At 37.0% G+C, this 8,541-nt stretch overlaps 1 non-coding gene across 1 annotated transcript; it reads right to left on the reverse strand.

Annotated features, from left to right (window-relative positions):
* Window positions 1–6,068: 6,068 nt before the first annotated feature.
* Window positions 6,069–6,175, reverse strand: LOC116761445. Its single transcript, XR_004352012.1, has one exon. It is a non-coding gene; the product is annotated as a U6 spliceosomal RNA (small nuclear RNA).
* Between the last annotated feature and the right edge of the window lie 2,366 nt (window positions 6,176–8,541).

Below are 8,541 nucleotides of genomic sequence, written 5' to 3' on the forward strand. Positions count from 1 at the left end.
GGAAATGTGGTCTTTAATAACATGAATGCTTAGACCAAATTTTGGTTTTGCTTAAATTAAGTGCATGTTTCGGTTAGTGATCATATGCCCTTGGTATATCTGGAATAAAGTAGTACGCTATCCCTTAAATTTTTATTTTGTATGTTTGTAATGATTCCAGTAGCTTTCTGATTATACAAAGATTAAACACATGGTTTTCATTTCAGTTCTCTCCCCAAACCTCATTAAAGTGAAAGTAAAGGAATTAAAAATGGTAAAAACAAAAAGAAAAAGAATGCAAGAAGAGACAATAATAGATTGAAATGGCAACTACTTGTAGTAAAAGGAAAGTGAATGGAGGAGTTAGTATTGCTGAGAAAGCTGGATAAAAGTACTGGCTGCAGAGAGAGACAGTGAGAACTGTGCTTAGTTCTTTCTCTAGATCCCTGCACAGGCTCTGGGAAAGGGCATTACACAAAGCAGGGAAGGTATGCTGCAGTCAGGAAGGTGGTGGGAAGTCTCTTTAGAGATAGGTAAAATCTTCTTCCCTGGTGTGTGCAGTCAACAGATTCACCCATCTTGAGTCAGGCAGGAGACTGCAGGTTTATCCTGAATCAGAATAAGAGGCCCTCATCTGTGACATGAATGGACCTTGAGGGCATTATGCTAAGTAAAATAGCCAGACAGAGAAAAACAAATACTGTAAGATATCACTTACATGTGGAATCTAAAAAAAAAAAAAATTATAGAAAAGTAGAATGGACTGGAGGGTGGGAAAAATGAGATGTTGGTCAAAGGGTACAAACTTCCAGTTATAAGAAGAATAAGTTCTGGGAATCTAATGTACAGCATAATGACTACAGTTAACAATACTATATCATATACTTGAAAGTCCTTTAAAAGAGTAGATCTTAAATGTTCTCACCATACCAACACACGAAAAGGTAATTATATGAGGTGACAGATGTATTAACTAACTTTATTGTGGTAATAATTTCACAATACACACAAGTATCAAATCATCACGTCATATACCTTAAACTTACACAATGTTATTTGTCAATTATATGTCAACAAAGCTGGAAAATTTTAAATAAAAATCAATTGTATTTCTATATACTAGTAGTGGACACATGGAAAACAAGGCAAATGAATTACCTAGGTATAATTCTAGCAAAACATCTACAAGACTTTTGAGGTAAAAACTACAACATATTGATGAAAGAAATCAAAGAAAATTTAAGTAAATGGAGAGGTACCCTATTAAAAAAGAAAAGAATAAGATGCACTGAGCTCAGGGACAGGAGGTAGAGCAGAAGATAGAAGAGAGGAGCCAAACTGAAAACAGATAATTAAATAAATGTTTAGACACTGAACTATGCAACTAATGCCCCCCATAATGCTTATCATACACTGCTACCAGGAGATGGGAGGGTTATGTTTTGGGGAAAATGGGATGGGCTGTGGGGTGGGATTCCCAATATGAAATGAAAAAATTCCAAATCAATCACTCTCAAGGAGAAGTCTCTCAGCTGGAAGATTTCATGTTCTCACACAGACCTTCAATTCAAGCTTCTGATGCCCCAATCTTAAAAATGAACAGCTAACAAAAATCCCAGGCTATAGAGGAAAGCCCCACCTAAAAATAAAGACATCAAAGAGAAAAAAAGAACTCATAGAAAACAGGAATGCAGAGAACAGATGAAGACTATAATTAAAACTATAATTTATGTTCTCAGATGAATAAGTCATTGCATCCAATAGGATACTATAAAAGTGGAACTGTTAGCTAGAGCTCCTAGAGACTAGAAATATGAATATAGACATTAAAAACTCATCCAAAGAGCTAGATAATAAAACCAAGGTATCATAGAAAGCAGAACAAAATTAAATGAAAAATATGATAGACATAAAAAGATAAGATTAGTAGTAGATCAGTCCAGGAAGTCCAAAGGCTGACCAAAAAGAGTTCCCCAAACAAGATAACAGAAGGGAGGAAATTAGTAAATGAAGAATACAATAAAAAGTTCCAAAACTAAAACAATGAAGTTTCCAAATAAACAGAGCCTAGAAAATGTCTAGCAGAACTATTAAGAATATGATCACACTAAGGCCCATCACTGTGAGACTTCAAAATACTGGCAATACTGAGAAGACGCAAAAATATTCAAGCAGCAAAATTAAAAAGTTCACATTTGAAAGGAAACAAATTTAGGATCAAATTGGACTCCTCAAGAGAAATATTCAAGGCAAGAAATCAAGGAAAAAATGGGGACAAAATTCTGGATTCTCCAAAACCAGAAGTCATTACAAGAAATAAAAACGAGACCAATATTGTTCATGAGTATAGATGCAACATCCTCAATCAAATATTAGCAAATCAAATCCAACAATATATTAAAAAATTATACAACATAACCATGTGGGATTTTTTTTCTGGATATACAAGGCTAGTTTGACACTTGAAAATCAAGTAATGCACTATATCACATCGACAGGATAAAGAAGAAAATCATATGATCTTATCAATAGTTGCAGAAAAAGCATTTGACAATATCTAACACTCAGTCATGAGTAAAAACAAAAACAAACAAAAAACCCAAAACAAAACACTCAGTAATCTAAGAATAGAAGAGAAATTTCTCAACTTGATATAGAACATTTACAAAATACCTACAGCTAACATTATACTTAATGGTGAGAAATGAGATTTTTTTTTCCCCCCTAAGATCAAGAACAAGGCAAGGATGTCCCTCTTACCATTCCTACTCAACATCATAGTAGAAGTCCTAGCTTTTACAATAAGAAAAGGAAACAAAAGGTATACAAATAGGGAAGGAAAACAAAACAAAACTGTCTTTGTTCACAAATGATTGCCTACAAAAATTCCCAAAGAGTTAACAACAAAGAAAACAACAAAATTAAACTACCAAATGCTGGTAAGGATGTAGAAAAATAGGAACTCTTAATTATTCATTGTTGGTGGGAATGCAGCATGCTACAGCCACATTGGAAGACAGTATGGTAGTTCCTTACAAAGCTAAATTTGGTTTTACTATATGATCCAGCAATTGTGCTTCCAGGTATTTACCCAAATGAGTTGAAAACTTTTGTCCTTACAAAAACCTGCATATGAATGCTTAAAGAGACTTTATTCATAATTGCCAAAATATTGGAAGCAACTGAAATGTTCTTCAAAAGATGAATGGATAAAGTGATACATTCATACAACAGAATATTATTCAACAATAAAGAGAAATGAGCTGCCAAGCCATTGAAAGACATGGAGGAAGCTTAAGTACATATTGTTAGTGGAAAAAGTCAGTCTGAAAAGGCTGCACTCTGTATGATTCCAACTATATAACATTCTGGAAAAGGCAAAACTTATAGAGACAGTAAAAGATCAGTGGTTGCCAGAAGTTTGGGGAGAGGGAGGATGGATGAATTAAAAAAAAAGTTCTGGACTCTAATGACTGACAATTATCCCACATGGAGAATGAACTTGCCCCTTCCCAAGACCTCCAAAAGTCTTATCCCACTATGGGGTCAATTTCAGGCTCAAGTTCAGAATATTTCATCATTTAAATTAGTTTGAAGTAGAGTGGGGTAAGAGGAGGCTCCTCAGGGGAAGTTCCTCAGTCACAGCTTTTAAAGAATAATTTATATTGATTTGAAGGCTAGTGAACTGAGAGACCAGTTGTTTGACACCTTCCCTTCCCTTCCCTTCCTCCTTTGTATACATACATCCTGTGATTAGATAATTGTAAAAAAAAAAAGAAAAAAGGTAAAGGGAGGCCCAGAGTAGTCACCAGTCAACAACAATTATGAAATCCAATGGGCAGCTGCTTCCAGTCCTTGATTAGGGCTCAGTTCTCCTCTCTGCAAGAGGCTCTTCCTATCTCTTAGTGAGTCATCTTCCTTTTCTTTAGAAATGGCCTGTGGTTGTAGCTGAGTAGCTTTCTCAGTCTGCTTCCTGTTCATTAAAGTTTGGGGGCCCAGAAGCCTCTTTTCAGTGTAAATGATTTCTGTTCAATTCATTCAAAGCTGTAGGTGCTTCCATAGTTATAGTTTCTTATAAATCTTATTGTAGTCGACTCCATTAGACAAAGCCACTCCCACAAGTCTCTTTGAGATGGACTTCATTTTACTTTGGGCCAAGTGTAAGGGTCTTTTGGACAAGGCCTTTAAGATTCTTAAAGCCTTTATCTAGCTGAGAGGGTCTCTGAGATATAACCTTAAATCTCTCTGAGGTTACAACTAGAACTCTTGTAGCCTACTCTAATATGACCACCTAGGCAAAAGTGTTCTTCCCCTTTCCCCTACTGTGTAGTCAACCATAGAACTTAATATTTCTTGATATTTTCTAGTTTATTTAAAAAATTTTTCATTTGATTGTTATCTGCCGCTGATGATTAAAATGTAGGATCCATGGGATAAACGATTTCATTTTGTTTTCCATAGTGTACCCAGGGCCAAATCCAGTGTCTGTTACATAGTGGGTCATAAATATTTATGACTGAAACAATAAGTGAGCATTACTGATAATAGTGGTATTGGTACTACTGGTTATTGATTTAATAATAACAGTTAGTTGAAATGCATTTAGAGAGAAAGCCACATGTCTCCATTAAAAATGAGTCTTGGCTTAATTATAGGGCCCTTGTGGCTATACCAAAAGTGGGGATACACCCCCAAGGATGCCATCACACTCCCCCTTGGCCTATATCTGTATTAGATTTCCATATCAATGGAATTAACTATTCTTATTCCCAGTTTCCTACTTATCTCAGAGGACTGTTAGAAGCATTAAAAATAAATTCCTACATAGCACTTGATAGAAGAAGCACTAGATGTAGTATAGCTTTTACTATTGTTAAGAGAGGGAAAGAACTTCCATCCTGGAGTGAATCTTTACATTTCATTCATCATCCTTACTTCAGTAACAAATTATTTGATCATGAAATGTGTTTTAATAACTAATTTTTCATTATTAGACACTCTGACCTGCTTCTATATATTTATTTTTTTGAGGGTTATCTGCACCTTTCCTTTTTTTAAAAAAATTATTTTATTGAAGTATAGTTGATTTACAATGTTGTGTTAATTTCTACTGTACAGCTAAGTGATTCAGTTATACATATATATACATTCCTTTTCATATTCTTTTCCATTATGGTTTATCACAGGATATTGAATATAGTTGCTTCTATATATTAAATAGAGATTCCCATCCCATCATGAAATAGTCAATAATAGAGTAACAATAAAAATAATAACTAATAAAGTATTGTCTATGGCAAAATTTTACCTCTTATTAAAATGGATGCTGAATTGTTACCGGCAATTTATAATCCAGGTGCTATTAGGTTAGACCAGAACGACAAAATGGGGACATTTCCATTTTTCTACAAATATCTTCTGACACCAGCATTCATTCTTGTAAATTGAGGGAAGTGATAGTATGTTGAGATTATTTCCCAGTTTGTCTTTTTTCTGTCCTTGAGAGGTCTTCACACACAGCCCCATATTCATTTTCAGAAGCAGCATAAGCCCAGGGCTTCCTCACTCTAATTCCCTGCACTAAACACTTTATATAACATTCAATCCTAATGGTAACACCGCAAGGTAGATATTACAGCAGGGTTAGATAAATGTTTTCAGTAAAGGGCCACAGATTAATTACCTTAGGCTCTGTGGGCCATGCAGTCCCTATTGTAACTTTCTGTCTGGTCACAAGAAAGCAGCATAGAAAGCAGACCATACGTAAACAAATGAGCGTGGCTATCTTCCAATAAAGCTTTATTTATGGATCATGAAATTTAAATTTCATACTATGTTTGTATGTCACGAAACATTCTTCTTTCTTTGATTTTAATACTTAAAGATTTAAAAAATTAGCTTGCAAGTTGAGCCAAAACAGATGGCAAGCCACATTTGTCCCAGAGGTCCTAGTTTGCTGATCCCTGTAATGTACAGACTAGGAAACTGGGTTCAGAGAGGTCACAAAACCTCCCCAAAGTGACACTACCAGTGGGCGGGGGGGCCCAGACTCAAAAGTGGGTATCTCTGATTCTCTCTTTTTTTTTTTTTTAAATATGGAACGCTTCATGAATTTGCGTGTCATCCTTGTGCAGAGGCCAGGCTAATCTTCTCTGTATCGTTCCAATTTTAGTATATGTGCTGCCAAAGTGAGCACTCTGATTCTTAACTCATGTGGTATATTGCCTCTTGGACAGTGATCTTAACTCTTGTCTTAAATTTTAAAACTCTAGTTTAAATAAACTAGAAATTCAGATCACTTTTGTTTAGGCTGGAAACCTGACCACTGCTTACAACACTTTATATATATATAGGAAAAGATATTTCCATTTCTAAGTCACATCATTACTTTGGGATTATTCTCTGCTCTGGGGACTACCTATAGGAGGTTCATATGCACTTACATATGAAAACATTTGTTCCTTTCTTCTACAAGCATTTAAATAATAGCATTATAATTTAATATATGATGATTAATTTGTACCAATGTGTAAACAGATGCATATTCAGCTAAAATTCAGTTTCCCTTGTGATCTATCCACAGTGCCAACAATTGCAAGACCCCTGCCCTCCACTCCCCCACCTCCCAGTTGGGGATAAGAAAGAGGTTGGCTCACTAGCCAAACTGGAGACCGGATTTCTCCTGGGTAAGTCAGGATGATCATAATATTTGCACAAAGCTCTGCTCTGCCTCATGTTAGTATAACTATATAGTTGACTGAGCATCTGGGACAGTGCAGGATACAAAAAGATTTTCCCAGCCCTGAAAGAAAACAAGTCATGTACAAATGCTTATGTTTTTATCTCCTCTCCCCGATGTTTTCACACCTCAAATCTTTGCTCTCTGGGGGAGATTTGGGTCCAGTCTGTTTGTTGAGGGTCTACTTATTATCTTGAGCTCTAAAACTCTAACCTTTTATATTTTAATTCAAAAGGGAGCATTGTTCCAAATCATCCATTATTTTCCACGAGGGCAAAATAATACAAGCTGTCAAGAGCCCCCCAGCACAGGTAATTTATTACTCAGAAATTCTGGGTTGAATGTATTCTTCAGGAAAGCATTCTTCAAAACCAAATATCAGGCATCACCGTGTAGGAATCAGACTGTAAATGATTAAAAACACGATGGATCACTGGTCAGTCGTTTGGTCTGTCTAGAATCATTATGCTTGGAAGAGAAGTTAAGAAGCTAGGAAAGGAAACCCTTTGAGGTCTGCTCCCTATAAAGAAAGAGGATTAAAAAGAAAGCCCAGTCCTCCTCCTCCCCCAACATCACAGACAGTGTACGTGTACACACACAGACACAGACAAACACACACACAGCCATAGACTGCTCAAATCGCCCAGGGCTAAAGGTTAAGAATTATAAGGTTAACATTTAAAAATGCAAGTTTGGGCAATGATTTAAAACAGACAAGGAAGAAGTCAAAGTAAAGAGCATTATTTAATCCTATAAATGCGCTAGCCTATGGTATACTTAAAGATGTAGGTAAAGACATTTGTTTGCTCACTGTTGTGGCTAGAAGCCTAGGAAAATAAATTTACTCAGGCACGCCAGTCTGTCTGCAAAGACTTCCATTTTGCCTTTTATGGGAATTTTGAACAAAGAAGACGATCTTTGCTTCTGTCACGAAAGCGGTTTCAATCAGACTGATGAATAAAAAGCACAGCTGCCAAAAATGATCCATGGCAGGGTAAAGTTTAGATGCCCAACTGCCCATTATACTATTAAGATGTGTCATTAATGTTGGCCTGGCTAATAGAGCAGGGCAATGCAACATGCTAAATTGCTTCCCAATTTTAAAATATCAATTCTAGGAAAAATTACATAGGATAAAATATGGAACCTCAGTGTCACAAAACGGAGGCAGTTCAGTGAGACAAAGGTTTGGTTTTGCAGCCACCACAGATAGGTTTATGCTATTTACATATTTGGTAGCTCTGTGGTTACGCCTGTTTCCTGAGAATTGTGTTTGATAAATGAATATTCTGGGACAATCACATTTTTTATCTGAATTTAGTGAGCTTAACATCTCATTTGAAAGATGCAACATGGCACTTTTATTTTCTAAAATAGTTCTGACGAGACGTTCAAGATGGCGGAAGGGACATCACCTTCCTCCCCACAAATACATCAGAAATACATCTACATGTGGAACAACTCCTACAGAACACCTACTGAACGCTGGCAGAAGACCTCAGACTTCCCAAAAGGCAAGAAACCCCCCACGTACCCGGGTAGGGCAAAAGAAACAAGAAAAAACAGAGACAAAAGAATAGGGAAGGGACCTGCACCAGTGGGAGGGAGCTGTGAAGGAGGAAAGGTTTCCACACACTAGAAGCCCCCTCTTAGGCGGAGACTGCGGGTGGCGGAGGAGGGGCAGCTTCGGTGCCGCAGAGGAGAGCGCAGCCACAGGGGTGCGGAGGGCAAAGCGAAGAGATTCCCGCACAGAGGATCGGGGCCGACCAGCACTCACCAGACCTAGAAGCTTGTCTGCTCACTCGCCGGGGCGGGCGAGGGCT

This window comes from Phocoena sinus, chromosome 10 (assembly GCF_008692025.1).
Source record: "Phocoena sinus isolate mPhoSin1 chromosome 10, mPhoSin1.pri, whole genome shotgun sequence".
In the NCBI taxonomy this organism is placed as follows: Eukaryota; Metazoa; Chordata; class Mammalia; order Artiodactyla; family Phocoenidae; genus Phocoena; species Phocoena sinus.